The sequence below is a fragment of the Mastomys coucha genome, unplaced genomic scaffold (genome assembly GCF_008632895.1).
Source record: "Mastomys coucha isolate ucsf_1 unplaced genomic scaffold, UCSF_Mcou_1 pScaffold7, whole genome shotgun sequence".
NCBI classification, from domain to species: domain Eukaryota; kingdom Metazoa; phylum Chordata; class Mammalia; order Rodentia; family Muridae; genus Mastomys; species Mastomys coucha.
In genome coordinates, this window is record NW_022196913.1 from 42,421,685 (window position 1) to 42,434,407 (window position 12,723).

At 45.0% G+C, this 12,723-nt stretch overlaps 1 long non-coding RNA gene across 1 annotated transcript in view; it reads right to left on the reverse strand.

Moving 5' to 3' along the window:
• Positions 1 to 10,983: 10,983 nt before the first annotated feature.
• LOC116081932 overlaps positions 10,984 to 12,723 on the reverse strand; it is a 3,071-nt gene continuing 1,331 nt past the window's right edge. Inside the window, exons 3-4 of the long non-coding RNA XR_004115098.1 lie at positions 12,413 to 12,516; positions 10,984 to 11,144 (exon numbers count right to left, since the gene is read on the reverse strand). This is a non-coding gene — a long non-coding RNA (uncharacterized LOC116081932). The remainder of the gene's footprint in view (positions 11,145 to 12,412; positions 12,517 to 12,723) is intronic.

Genomic DNA, 12,723 nt, shown 5'->3' on the forward strand with positions numbered 1-12,723 from the left:
CAATTTCCCCTTCCAGAATTAAGTGTGAGCTAGAGCTATCAACGTGACATAAGATAAAGTCGCCTGAGAGGAGGGAACCTCAATTAAGGAAATGCTTCCTTGAGATCGGGATGTGGGCAAGCCTGTAAAGCATTTTCTTAATTAGTGATTGATGTAGGAGGGTCTAGCCCATTATGGGTGGTATCATTCCTGGGCTGATGGTCCTGGGTTGTCTAAGAAATCAGGCTGAGCAAACCATGGGAAATGAACCATTAAGCAGCACCCTCCTTGGCTTCTGCATCAACTCCAGCCCACAGGTTCCTGCCCTGCTCAAGCTCCAGTCCTGACTTCCTTTTATGATGAACAAAGATAGGGAAGTGTAATCCAAGTAAGCCCTTTCCCCTCTAACTTGCCTTTTGGACATGGCATTTCATCGCAGCAATAGAAACCCTAAGACAGTATTCATGTATAAAATTCCCAACCAAATCGGTCTTAAGTCCTTAGTACAGCCATTGGAAAGGAATAAAAAATGACCTTCACTCCTACCACCGTTGCTGCCGGGAAAGTCTCCAGAGGAGAGGAGCTTTGCTTTACTGGTTTCCAGTGTTGGGGGTTGAATGCAGGACATCTTGCGTACTAGGAAATGCTCAGCCGCTGTCTATCTCCACCAGTGAGTTTTGAGACAAGTCTTGCTGTACACCCCAGGCCAGTCTTCTGATTCTCCTGCCTCAGCCTTCCTGGTGCTGAGATTACAGGTATGCATCACCACACCCAGCTAGGACCTCTATTTCAATTAAGTGGCTTGTTCTTGTTGTGCAAATCTTGACATGGTAATGGCATGTGGAATGCTGGAAGGGGTGTGGTAGGAAGTAAAGAGACACAGAAAGAAGAGGGTGGAGATACCCAAAAACCAAAGCTACTGACTTCACAGTTTTCCTTGGGAGTAGGCCAGACCTAGCTTAAGACAGAAGGAAGAGCTGGGTTGCTGCCAGGCTTCTCATCATTGTAGTCATTCCCCAGTTAAGGCTTGAAACTTAGTCATGCTGCTTGGGGGTCTTCGTGGGCTAGGAACAGAGACCTGTGGCCCACAGGTCATAGCAGATTCAAGTGGTCTTCTAACACTTGCTCATGCAGAGAGTGGGCTTGTGGAGCAGAGTCAAGTGTAGGACTCTGGGTTTGGGGTTCCCAAGTTTCTCTAGCTTAAGCTGGTTGCTGCTAGGACATGGGAGAACAGGGACCTTGTTGTCCGGGGTAGTTTTGCTTGTTTGTTTGTTTGCTTTTGTCTGCTCCTGTTTTATGGTAGCCTGTGGAGATCTACACAGCTGGAATGAAGGGAGAAAATCAGGAGCTTGTCCCTCTGTGGAAAGCCCAGCTCTGTTTAAGGTCCCTGCTTCCTGTGGCTAGGGTCCCTTTCCCTATGGTTTATCTGCTGCCTGCCAGCCTTTCCTCCCTTCCTTCTTTCCTTCCTTCTTTCCTCCCTCCCTCCCTCCCTCCCTTCCTTCTTTCCTTCCTTCTTTCCTTCCTCTCTCCCTCCCTCCCTCCCTCCCTCCCTTCCTTCCTTCCTTCCTTTTCCTTTGCCCTTTCTTTTCCTTTCGTTTCTTTTTTTTCTTTTTTTTTCTTTTTCTAGACAGTGTTTCTCTGTGTAGTCTTGGAACTCACTCTGTAGACCAGACTGGTCTCAAACTCACAGAGATCTGCCTGCCTCTCCCTCCCAAGTCAAGTGCCAGGATTACAAGTGTGCCACCACAGCCTGTCGCTGCTGCCTTTCTATTTTATGAATATCTGTGGTCATTCTTCAGTTCCCATGGGGGATTGACTCAGGATTCTGTAGACACTTAGATAGCTGGATACGTCCATCCCATCAATAAAATGGTATAGTATTTGCACAGAACATTCACTTATCTACCTGTGCACTTTAATCTCTACGTAATTTACAACATCTTATACCATGGAAGGTCAATGTAAACACGTCGAGGCTACTTATTTTCAGAAAATTATAAGAAAAAGTCTATACATGTTTGGTGTCAATGCCGCTGTTATAGGCTTAGCCATAGCACCCACATGACACAGGGTGCACAGTGGGGAAAGAATAAGGGCTGGAGAGAGAGATCTGTAAGAGGTGGGTGGCCACAGCAGAGTATGACATGTACCAATACATTTGTGTGGATTCAGCTTAGTATTCACAGTGCAACAAAGGCAAATTTGCTGTTTAGAACTTTCTAGATTTTTTTTTTCTGATTTACTTCATTTTACCACGTGAGCTCAGGGCATTGAACTCAGCTTGTCAGGCTTGGTGGCAAGGGCTCTACCCACTGAGCCATCTCACTGACCTCTTTCTGAATGTTTTTGATCCAAGACTGGTTAGATTAACAGATACAAAACTTGTGGGTTTGGCAGGCCAACCATGCACCTTATGTTTTTTTTTTTTAAGAGAGATATCATAAAGTTTATTATACATGATCAAAAATATCATCATGAGAGTAAACACAGAAGAAAGGTTATGTTGGCCTTTCTGCACTTGCTTTATCAATGAAATTAGTCTAAACTTCTTTACCTTAGCCTCAAGGAAACTCTTCAAAATAGAGCAAAAGTCAGCAATAATTTCATCAAGATATCATAAAACCTATATACAAATTTCCAATCACATCCTAGTACCTATGTTTTCTATATTCCTACTAGGATAGCCCACTCAATGCATGTAAACATCCAAAGTCTAAAAATCCACATTACTCTAAAAAAAAAAAAAAAACATGATCATGACTATCATAACAGTACTTGAGAAGACACTGTGACCAAGGCAAATATTTCAAAGGCAAATATTTAGTTGGGCCTGCCTTACATTTCCACATTTCCACATTTTTAGTCCACTACCGCACCTTATGTTTTTAGCCTTCAGCTTGTGTCCAAGGAATAGAATGCATTGACCTGAGGAATGAGTGATCCTGGGGTACTAGCTTGATTTGGACTCCGAGCATCTCTAAATACCTTTGGCCTGGAGGATTTGGCTCAGAGTGGGATGAAGTGAGTGCTCCTGCCTCTGAATGCTGGACAGGTCAGAGAGACTGCCTCTTGTGGAGACATTATTCTACAGTGAGAGGACAAAATATCCAAAGGTGTCCCAAAGGGAAACACCAGTTCTCTGATTGCATGGGCTTATTGTAGACAAGGCAGTCCTGGGACAGGATTTCAGAAATCTAAAAAAATGGGGCCATCATTTTGAAGCAGCCTCTGACCCAGTCACTTCCCTGGGGGGTACTCCTCCTCTAGGGTAGGCTTTGTGCCAATCTCTGTTGGTGTCTGAGCAAGCACAGGTGGTCTTGCTCACAATACAATGTATTTTGAAGGGGTAAGAACAGCAGGGACACTGATCAGCTTCAAACACTACTGGTGGGTGGAGGTAAGTGTGGGCCGTGTGCTGCTGACAAGAGGCGTCAATCGCATGACAAAGTAGATGGGACATGTGACTGAGACTAATGAAGGCCAGCCATGTCATGTGAACAAGTTGGCCAGGGTCCATTAGACCCTGCAGCCTGGAGGAAATCAGACTGCCTGTGTTTATCAAAGTCAGGACAGAATCCACAGCCTCACAGCTCCAGTGGCCTGAGATGGTGGCTGGGTTAGGATCTGATTGAGTTTGGTGATCTGGCCACATGAGCTGTGTTCTCTCTTGTCATATCACCTCTATAGAGTCAAAAGGAGAAAAAATAAAGTGTCCTCCCTCGAAATTTTAGCAGAAGACCCAACAGCTCAGAGCCTGACCCAGTGATTCATGATGCCTTGTTTAAACAACTAACTCCTAACGGTCCTGACCCCTTATCTCTAAGGCCAGGCTCTGGGCACTGTAAGATTTGCTACCTTAAGATAGGGACTGTCCTCCTGAACTCTGTTCAGATAGGACCCCCACTCAGGGCCAGGTGGTTTCTCTTAGCTTTCGGAAACGGAGCCTCTTTCCTTGGGGGCCAAATTTCTCTTTCTCCCCCACCTCAGAATTTGCTTGCAATGTTTGCGCTCTGTGTCCACAGAATCTGTTTTTAAAACTTCTATCTAAATTCTGGCCCCGTAAATCCGTCAACCACCCACCTGAGTTGTTTCTGAAGATGAGCTCCTCATTGCAGGGACCAGGGCACAGCCTGAGTAGTTCCAGCATGGGCAGCTGAAATGGCCTGTCACTTGTGCCTTGGGTACAGTACAGCATCATTTCTGCTGGTTCGTTAGGGTCTTCCTCTGTGACAGGGAGCTCCAGCATGAGTGGAACTAGACAGCAGTGGCTGTCACTATCCACCTCAGTTCTGAGGCCAAGTGCATCCTGTGCTTCCCCTGGAGGGGTCTGTGCTGCCCCAGGGCCAGTTCTGGCTCAACCTATGCAGCAGAGTCTCAGCCTCTTTGAGTTCACTGAGCCTGTGCACACACACACCACTTTAAAAAAAAAGATTTTATATATATATATATATATATGTATATATATATATATATATATACACACACACACATGTATATATACACACATATATATGTATATGTATATATACATATATGTATATGTATATTATATACATGTATATATTTGTGTGTATGTGTATATATGTATATATGAGTACACTGTCACTGTCTTCAGACACACCAGAAGAGGGCATCAGATCCCATTACAGATGATTGTGAGCCACCATGTGGTTGCTGGGAATTGAACTCAGGACCTCTGGAAGAGCAGTCAGTGCTCTTACCCACTGAGCCATCTCTCCAGCCCTAAAACACTTTTTTTTAAAAAAAGGTAGATTCTCACTATGTAACTCTGACTATCCTGGAGCTCTATGTAGACTAGGCTGGACACACACACATACACACACACACACACACACACACACACAATCTATATCTATCTATCTATCTATCTATCTATCTATCTATCTATCTATCTATCTACTTGAGGCAGAGTCTCATTACATAGCCCTGGATAAGCTCTCTGTAAACCAGGCTGGCCTTAACTTGCTGAGATCCACCGGCTTCTGCCTCCTGAGCATTGGGGATTTTTGTTTTTGATTTCAGGTGGCAAAATTGAACATCATAATGAAATGCCACCTGTCATTCCTTGGTGTTCTTTCTTGGGCTCAATGAACCTTTCATGAGGTACCCCTCTTCCAGTTTTGGCAAGTACTGAGGCTGCAGTCTCCTGTGTTCTAGGGAACCCCTCTCCCCCAGACTTTTTTCAAGAGACTCTTATCACTGGCTGGATTCCTTAGAATTGGCATTATGGTTGTGGTTGTGAGCCATGATGTGAACCCGTGTCCCTTGTAAGAAGAGCAAATCCTCTTGACCACTGAGTCATCTCTCCAGGACACCCAACACTCTCCCCACCCTCCATCGCCTCCCTACCCCTCCCCAGCCCTGGACATAATAAATAGATTTATTAATTTAGAGTCTACTTCTACCACCCATCCTCCACCAAAAGTAAAGGAGCTTAAAGACAGCCCCCTAGACTAGCAAATAGCTATCAAGAACCAGGCTGGCTAGCCTGGTGGTGCAGGCTCATGACCCAGAGCTATTCATGAAGCTGAAGCAGAAGAATCACAATTTCAAAGTCAATATGGTCTGTACGAGAAGCCCTAGGCTAGCATGTGTAACTTTGGAGACTGTCTCAAATGTAAAAACAGAAACAAGGCTAGGGATGTAGGTCTGCGGTGGGTTACCTGCCTGACGTGTGCACGGGTGGGGGGAGAGAACAAGAAAGGATGGGGAGTGGGGGGGGAGAGTAGGAGGAAGGGAGGACCAGCCAGGCATGGGAGTCAGCTCACTCCCGGAAGGACTGAGAGTTTGAGGCTGGCCTGACGTTATAGATAGCAAGGCTCCCTCCTTAACAGTAGCTTTACATTTCATCAATTCCTTCTCAAGATATTTTAAATATTAAATATCTAAATATTATCTTACACCTATCAATTGTATACTTTAGGGAGATATACGTTAACCCCTGTATTTAATGTCATCTGGAGAATAAGACATGCATATAACACCCATATGTACACACATGCCCGGTGCTCTCCCTTCCTCCTTCCCTCCCTCCCTCCCTCCCTCCCCCTCCCCCCCCCACAGACACACATGGACACACAAGGCCCGACGTGCTCCATTGTGTGGCTCAGACAATGTATGCATAGATGTGTGCAGAGAAGGAGAACCATGTCTTTACATACTCCTAGAGCAGACGCCCTTTTCAACTGTAAAGACATGGAGTTCGTTCGTTCGTTCCTCTTGCCTGTCTTTCCTGAGTATTTATTTTAATTAAAAAGCTCTAATTGGCATATCTTCATTATACTTAGTAATTTGTTTTTCTACAGGCCCTTTCCTACAAGTACACGATGTCCTTTGGCCATTTTCACCCCTCCCCATAGAGTCTGCCTTCCCTCCTTTTTCCCATTCCACACACTCTGTCCTTTCCTCAGGCTCCCTGTTTGCTATTTAGCCTGAAGCCTACAGACTGGGAGATCTTGCCTCAGTCTCCTTAGTTTTGAGATTACAGGTGCACATCACCAGACCCAGCTTTCTTTCACTTAAGAATCTGTCACTTACTGGGAATATAGGGAAAATACATCTTTGTTTTCTCTTTGTGGTTTTGTTTTTTTGAGGCAGGGTCTCATGTAGCCCAGGCTGGCCTCAAACACTTTGTGTAGCAGAGGCTAGCCTTAAACTCCTGATTCTCCCTGCCTCTACCTTACACGTGCTGGGATTACAGGTATATTTTTGTGCTACCATGCCTTGTTTCTGTTCTTCCTTTATGAATATATTTTTCTATTAATATACATATAATATAGTTTTAAAATGTACTTAATTTTTTATTGTTTGAGAATTTCATAAATGCATATAATGTTTTGGTCAAATCCACCCCCTTTCTTCTCCAATTTCTTTCTGATTCCCATCCATGGCTTTCCCCTCCTAACTTCAAGTGCTCTTAAAAAAAAAAAAAAAAAAAACTGGGCTGGAGAGATGGCTCAGCAGTTAAGAGCACTAACTGCTCTTCCAGAGGTCCTGAGTTCAATTCCTAGCACCCACATGGTGGCTCGCAACCATCTGTAATGGGATCTGATGCCCTCTTCTGGTGTGTCTGAAGACAGCTACAGTGTACTCATATGCATAAAATAAAAATAAATTTTAAAAAACAAAACCCCAAACCAAGTACATCACTTAGTGCTGTCTGTATTAGGCATCTACTGGAGCGTGGGCAGCCTCTCAGGCCTAATCCTTAAAGAAAACTCACTCTCCCTATCGCAGCAGCCATCAATTGCTGATAACCTTTCAGCTAGGAGGAGGCCTCCACGATCCCTTCCCTATCCATACAGGGATTTTGCCTGGTTGAATTTTTTTTTTTTAAATTTACTTCATTTATTTTTGGTTTTTCAAGACACAATTTCTCTGTCTAGTCCTGGCTGCTCCAGAACTTACTCTGTAGTCCAGGTTAGCCTTGAACTCAGAGATCCACCTGCCTCTGCTAGGATTAAGGAACCACCATGCCTGGTTCTGGTTGAATGTTGTACAGTCACAGACTATGGGAGTTCATGGGTACACGGGCCTTGTCATGGCCAGCAGATATGGTCTCATTGCAAGCATCCACTACCTCCGTCTCTGACGTCTGCCTTCCATCTTCTTCCTTGATGGTCCCTGAGCTTTTGGGGAAGGAGATGCGATATAGATGCCCCACTCAGCACAGCTCTCAACCCTCATCTGAGAAGTGCCTTTTTGCAGAAGATGGCAGTCAGTGCCGAGGGCCACAACTGGTCAGTGTGCAGGGAATTAAACTGCTTTTGGAATATATACAGTTGGTACTCCTAATGTATGCCGGTGGCATGTTTTTCCGGATTTAAACACTACCCAGCGTTTCAGGTATTGAAACAGATACAATGGGGGGGGGGGGCTTGGTTGTTTGTCATTGGCTGTTTTGGAACTCACTCTGTAGACCAGGCTGGCCCTGAATTCACAAAGATCCACTTACCTCTGCCTTTTGAGTGCTGGGATTAAAGGTATATGCAGCCACCTCCTCCTCCCCCTCTTCCTCCTCCTCCTCCTCCTCTTCCTCTTCCTCCTCCTCCACCACCTCCTCTTCTTCCTCCTCCACTTCCTCCTCCTCCTCCACCTCCTCCACCTCCTCCTTCTTCTCCTCCACCTCTTCCTCCTCCTCCTCCACCTCCTCCACCTCCTCCTTCTTCTTCTCCACCTCTTCCTCCTCCTCCTCTTCCCCCTCCTTCTTCTCCTCCACCTCTTCCTCCTCCTCCTCTCCCTCTTCCTCCTCCTCTTCCTCCTCTTCCTCCTCCTTTTCCACCTCCTCCTCCACCACCTCCTCCTCCTCCTCCACTTCCTCCTCCACCTCCTCCTCCTTCTCCTCTACCTCCTCCTTCTCCTCCACCTCTTCCTCCTCCTCCTCTTCTTCCTCCTCCTCCTCCTCATGTGTGTTAGGCAAGCATTATATCACCCCAAACTCTATTTCCCATCTTAAAAAAATAAAAATAAAAAATTTTATTTATTTAAATTTGTTTCTATGTTAGTATTTTGACTGCATATATCTATGTGTGCTATGTGCACACTTGGTGTCTTCAGAGGTCAGAGTGGATATCATATGCCCTGGAACTGGAATTACAGATGATGGTGAACTACCTACCATGTGGGTACTAGGAATTGAACTCAGTTCCTTTGCAAGAGCAACAAGTGCTCTGTATTGGCAAGCCATCTCTCCAGCCCCTAAAAAAGCACATTTAAATGAACTCTTAAAAAATTTAAAACCTGCTATCTTGTTCCTCGTCCTTACGCTAAGAGTAGATTCTAAGCCGGGCAGTGGTGGCGCACGCCTTTAATCCCAGCACTTGGGAGGCAGAGGCAGGCGGATTTCTGAGTTCGAGGCCAGCCTGGTCTACAGAGTGAGTTCCAGGACAGCCAGGGCTACACAGAGAAACCCTGTCTCAAAAATACCAAAAGAGTAGATTCTAGAAGTTATTTTCTTATTTTTTTTAAAAGATTTATTTATTTATTATATATAAGTACACTGTCTCAGACATACCAGAAGAGGACATCAGATCTCATTACAGATGGCTGTGAGTCACCATGTGGTTGCTGGGATTTGAACTCAGGACCTTTGGAAGAGCTATCAGTGCTCTTAACCTCTGAGCCATCTCTCCAGCCCCTAGAAGTTATTTTCTTACTGCACCTTCTGATCTGCTTCAAGTTGCTTCCCTTCCTTTCTTTCAGTAACTGACATTAGAAACCTTGTCAGAGGTGCAGTAAAGCAATGTTGGCTCACTCCAAATTCAGAATTGGAATGAAGCCTCAAATTAGGACCTTTGAGAACATTGTCAGGTGTGTGGGCTAAAGACCTTACTGAAGGGTAATAGGAATGGTCCCCCTTTGTCTTCTAAGTCCCTAAGTCTTTGATATCTCCTAACCATTTTGTGTATGTGTGTGTGTCCCCACCACACAAAGTCCTGCTTGACAAAAGTGGAGGGTGAACTTTACCATCTCGTTCTGCTGAATGAACATGCCAGCCAGCCAGCTGCCTTCTCTGTCAGGAGCATCTTCTCACTTTCAGCTCTGTCTGGGGGCCCCCAGCCTGAAGATCCCTTGTTCCACCCTCCCCTCAGTATGGGTTTGGCTTCTGTGGCCTTGGGGTAGGGCTAATCCCAGATCTAACCTCTTCTTCAGCAGTTTGCCATCCTTGGTTTCAGGGACGCCTAGAGTCTCCTCCTTTCTCCATCCCTGGAGAGTCTCCTCTGTTCAGGGGTCCTTAAGGAGCCTGCAGAAGAAGCCACGCCCCTCTCAGCTCCCTCCAATTGTGATAGCATTCGTCTGAGTCCTGTACTACCATGTTAACTGCTTCTAGCATTTGGAGGCTTTATCCCTGATTTTTTGTAGGAGCCAATTTTGGTTTTAGAATTTCTGCAGGGAAATTAGAAATGCTTGCTGCTTCTCTTTACAAAGAACCACATCAGAACTGTTCGGATACAAACACCGTAGAAATGACTAGAAATTTTTTATCTTTGTTTCTGAGTGCTCTTAGGTAGAAAGGAAATTTCAAAATATAATTAGATAAATATCTAATTTTTTTTTATCTCTGCCCAGAAGGCAGGTGAGGTAGTTTTCTGTTATTGTAGCTTTTTCTGACTAGTCTTTTCTCTCTCACACACACTAATGAGACTTTAAGGATCAAAACAATAATAATAAAAAATAAAATAAAATAAATCAACACAACAACAAAAGGCAAGAGTCACTAGAGTACAGGGTCACTTGATTGGGAAAAGGACCAGAAGAACTTTCTGACTGACCTTGTTTCCAGTTCCCAGTACATGGAGTGGAGCTGGGTGTAGGTTGGTGGCATAGCATGTGCTTAGCATGTACAAAGTCCTGGGTTCAATCCCCAGCACCAGTTGTCAGCACATGACAATACTGACAGCCATAGGAGGCTGTAAGTGGTCTGCTATCTTACGGCATCATTACACATAGCATCCCTTGTTTGACCTCAGCCCCTTCCCTTAGGACTCCATCACTTTGGGAGTCCTAGGAAAAATAACTCAGGAGTAATGGAACATGGGCTTATATTTCAGGCAGAATAGAAAAAGTTTCTGGGGTTTCAGGATTTTTTTTTTTTTTTTTTTTTGGTTTTTCGAGACAGGTTTTCTCTGTATAGCCCTGGCTGTCCTGGAACTCACTCTGTAGACTAGTCTGGCCTCGAACTCAGAAATCTGCCTGCCTCTGCCTCCCAAGGGCTAGGATTAAAGGCGTGCGCCACCATTGCCCAGCTGGGTTTCAGGATTTTTAAAACGTTCAGAAACTATAATTGAACTATAATTGTTTCTAACAAATCGCTTTCTCAAAAATTCTGTGAAAATGATAAATTATCTCGTTTATTGGTATTATATGCTCCATATATGTATTTCTTTTTTTTAAAAGATTTATTTATTTGTTATATGTAAGTACACTGTAGCTGTCTTCAGATGCACCAGAAGAGGGTGACAGATTTCATTATGGATGGTTGTGAGCCACCATGTGGTTGCTGGAATTTGAACTCAGGACCTTTGGAAGAACAGGCAGTGCTCTTAACCACTGAGCTATCTCTCCAGCCCCATAGATGTATTTCTTGTCATTCATAATATTCATGTCTCAGCTGACGTCTCTCAGGAGATTAACCTGTGGCTTAGCTGAAGAGAGAGACCTCTTTTTAAAAACACACAATATAGCAGAGCTCAGTGGAACCATGTGCAGAGCGTATGGGAGGCCACACACGCTAAACACACCACATTCCCAAAGAAAAAGAGAATAAAAGGGGGTTTAGACAAGGTTTCAAAGCTACAGAGGAGGAGGCCCAAAGAGGAAGGAACTGATTTTTCCCTAGGACACCAAACAAGTCAACATAAGAGAGAGAGAGCATCCAGACATCAGGTTATGTCTGCAGAGAAGGGAAGTTCCCATGAGGGAACGAAGCCATTCTGTCTGAGGAGGGTGTGTGCTAGGGCCGAGGTCCTGTGAAGAAATCTGAAGGTGAGTCTTCAGGCAAGTGATTTTGAAAATAGTGGGACTGACTGGTACTAATAGCATTAGTTTCCCTGGAGATACTGATGTAGCCCTTGGGATTTCCAATTGTCTGCTTTGAAAAAGTCCCCAAGTGTGTGGACTGGGTTAGAAACCATTGTCCCCAAGTGTGTGGACTGGGTTAGAAACCATTGTCCCCAAGTGTGTGGACTGGGTTAGAAACCATTGTCCCCAAGTGTGTGGACTGGGGTTAGAAACCATTGTCCCCAAGTGTGTGGACTGGGGTTAGAAACCATTGTCCCCAAGTGTGTGGACTGGGGTTAGAAACCATTGTCCCTAAGTGTGTGGACTGGGTTAGAAACCATTGTCCCCAAGTGTGTGGACTGGGTTAGAAACCATTGTCTCCAAGTATGTGGACTGGGTTAGAAACCATTGCTCCGGCCAGTGCAGTTCTGGGATCTCAGGAGTGAGACAGTGCAATCAGACTAAGGCCGCTGTGTAGCCAGATTGTGAAGATGGATGGGAAGACAGAATGGGACCAGGAAATTGTGTTTAGAGGCTCACAACCAGGGAGCCTGTGGGCAGGAACCAGGGTGGGACGGTGAGAGTGGAAGGATGAACCTATGGCTTCTTTCACTGTCCCCTCCACTCCTCAAAGTGGCCATAAAAAAGGAAGTAAAATCACTTGGAGGAGACTTTCATCTTTATCTTAAATGCAGGGTCAACAGAGGTTCAGTCTATCTGATATCAGATAAACAGAACTTCAAGTTTAGAGAAAGTACGGGTGGCATTTTGGGCATCATAAACAGGCAAGTGTGTAAATGGGTACTCTTGAAGATTTAGGCCTCCGGATTGAGAAGATACTTGACAAGAGACAAAAGTGATTGGCCCAGCGAGAAGTTGAGGATGGAGACGGGAAGAGGACCATATTACTTACCTTAAAGCAAGAAGAATACCAAACATGATGGTAGACGAAAGTGAGGGAGTCAGGACGGTGCAAGAGTGACTTGTCTGGTATGCCTGAAGCTCTGGGTTCAGTTCCTAGCAACACAAAAATAAGACAAAGCAAACAAAGAGGAGTGCTTGGTTTATGACCAGGGGACAAGGGACTGAAGCGCATACTTTACATACTAAAGCAAACCTGGCCTCCAGGTTTTCCCAGCATCCCTCAGTCCCTATCTGGCATACTCTGCCCCCAACCTTGAACTTTCCAGCCCAGGGGCTCCCTTTTGCGCGTGTGTGTGTGTG